Source organism: Trichechus manatus, unplaced genomic scaffold (assembly GCF_000243295.1).
Source record: "Trichechus manatus latirostris isolate Lorelei unplaced genomic scaffold, TriManLat1.0 scaffold00045, whole genome shotgun sequence".
NCBI classification, from domain to species: domain Eukaryota; kingdom Metazoa; phylum Chordata; class Mammalia; order Sirenia; family Trichechidae; genus Trichechus; species Trichechus manatus.
In genome coordinates, this window is record NW_004443981.1 from 6,898,953 (window position 1) to 6,902,004 (window position 3,052).

Genomic DNA, 3,052 nt, shown 5'->3' on the forward strand with positions numbered 1-3,052 from the left:
GTGTATTAATTCCTTATAACCTTGGAAATAACTGCTCTTTATGCCAGGGAGGCTGCTGAGCTGGAGAGGATCAGTGAGGGGCCAACAGATGGAAGACGAGGTCATGAACCTAGATAAGAAAGAGGGAGGAGATGACAGAAAAGATAGCAGGGTTATCTGAGGAGTTAATGAATACACCTCAAATCTTTCAGACCAGGAGTTTTAACAAAGAGATCAAGGCCAGGGGTCCCCTGTGGAAGGAGGGTCAAGGCCCAGAGAGCAGAAGGGAGACGACCTTGGGCAGTCCTCTGGAATTCTGGGTAACTAGCCGCCATTGTGAAAGCCTAAAGGGCATCCGCTGTCTGTGGCAGGATAGTTAGGCAATGGGGCAAGCCCTTGTCACTGACTCTGGCTCCAGGCTGGTGTTTGAAACGAACAGAGGGTAAGAAGGAAGGAAGCTGAAGGCAGAGGAGAGCATTAGAGAACAAGGGGCAAGACCTTGTCCTGGGCTGACTGGGTCCTGCCCCCTGTGGGTGGGAGAGAGACACAGGGAAAGATGACTGAGGTCTCACAAGTCCCGTCTAAGCCTGAGGATGGTGGGCACGGGAGAAAGAATAACACCTCTAACAGCACCCATGCCACCTCCTCTGTAAGATGGAGATGATAAAGCAGGCATGATGACTCACCATGCTCAGGCACGGGTGTTAGCTCGTGAGAACCCCTCACTCAGCAGAACTTACTCCTCGGAGAGGCTGCTGGGGCTGTGGCTGCCTCACAGGGCGCTCTGGAAGTGGAGACCCCACACCCACCCGCTTTGTGGACTTAAAGGCTAGTCTCAGGGGTTGGGGAGTGCTCAGTTTTCCATGGACCAAGGGACCTCTGATCCAGCGAGGGAGCTCCAGAGGGGAGCCTCCGGAGCTCAGCTATTACGTTTACCTCCAACATGGCTGATGTTATCTGAGGGCCTTGCCATTCTTCCCTGAACTGGCTTAGTCCAGTGGAACAAGCAGACTGCATGGCCATCAAGAGGAGGGGAGGTGGGGCTGGAAGAGAGCCCCAGGGCCTTCCAAGACCAAGCATGTGTCTCAACTTGATACATACCTCATAGAGTTGCTGAGAAGAGCAAGTGAATTAACACACATCAATAGCCTAGAACGTGCCTGATATGTGGTTGACACTCAATAAGTGTTAGCTGCCTGCAGTCACCGGGTTGTGGCTGCTAGGGTCACAGACCTGGAAGACCTCACATCTGGAGCTGGACTCTGCGTCCTTCAGGTTCCACAGCCCATTTGTCCAGGCACAGAAGGGTGATAGCAGCCAACTTCCTTGTGGGACATAAAGGTGCCCATGAGTGTGACAGGGAGAAGGAACAAAAGTCCACCCCTGTGAAGAAGGTCCTTGTTTTGAGGATGGGGAGAGTTAGGGCCTTATACTTACTAAATCTGCATCTGTTATTTGTCACACATACACACACTACACATGCGCACACTCATACATATAACACTCACACACACATATGCCCCCTCACCCCACACATACACAGGCACACACAATACACATATGCACAGCCACACATACACACACATAGAATACACACTCACACACATACACACAATACACATACACAGACTGACACATACACACAATACACATTCACATACTCACACGTGCACATACACACAGACATGTACAATACACATACACATTCGCACACACACATATACATACTCTACACACTAACCTATACACACATACATACAACACTCACACATGCTAACTTACGGCACACATACACACACAACACACACACACTCACACACACACTCATCCACACACACAGACATGTACAATACACATACACACTCGCGCACATACACACACTCATACATACTATACACACTAACACATGTACACACTCATACAACACACACACTCACACATACAATACACATACATACGCTCACACATACACATATACCCTCGCACTCATATATACGCACATACTCACACACACCACACACACACATACATACATGCATATGCACACACACATATATGTGCTCACGCGCACGTGCTCACACATATACACGTACATATACACACTCATTCACTCTCACAGACAATGAAGCCGTCTCTAATCTTAGACCATACAAAACCACAAAAGGTCCCCACATCTGACTCCCTCAGAGAACTGGGACTGGGGAGGGGAGGGGACGGTGCTCACACGATGATGCTACCAGTCCCCACTTGACAAAGTGCTCTTGACTTTCGTAGTGAAGATGGCATTCTCCTCATGTCGGCAGTGAGAACACCGGAGCTCAAAGAGGGGTTTATCTGACCTGACACAGTGACAAGGCCTTCGACCGGGACCCAGGCCAGGCCAGGCCCTCCCTGGACCACAGACGCCAAGCTGTCCCTCTTAGCAGCACCCTGGCCCGTGGCAAATCTTTGCCTTCTCTCTCTGAGGCTCAGTTTCCCACCTGTGAGAGAACTCGCTAATGCCTGCCCCGCGCTTCCTCCCACCATGGGGAAATCGCTGACATGAAAGTACGTTGTAAATGGTAAGTATTACAAAAGCCCTCAGGCCACACAATGGTGCTGATAATTAAAACGTCCCACTTACCCTTTCTCTACCTATGAGAGGAATCACAAACTAAGCTGAGATAGCCAGATTCAGTTGAGTGTAAACAGTTTTATTTACTCCTTTCTGTGGGCTCTGAGAGAGCCCTGCTCACCTCCAACCAGGCAAGGAAGAGGGCTGGATTCTGGGCGGCCAAGAGTGGGGAGAAGCTCTAAGGCTCAGTGAGGAGTCTGGCCACCTCCTCCGTCTCTTCTCCTCTTCTGGGGACCAAGGCCTGGCTCTGCCTGGAACAGGTGACATATAGGACCATGTGTCTACAAGGGTGACCGTCTTAGTTATCTAGTGCTGCTGTAACAGAAATACCACAAGTGGATGGATTTAACAAACAGAAGTTTATTCTCTCACAGTCTAGTAGGCTACCAGTCCAAATTCAGGGCATCAGCTCCAGGGGAAGTGTTTCTGTCTCTGTTAGCTCTGGAGGAAGGTCTACAT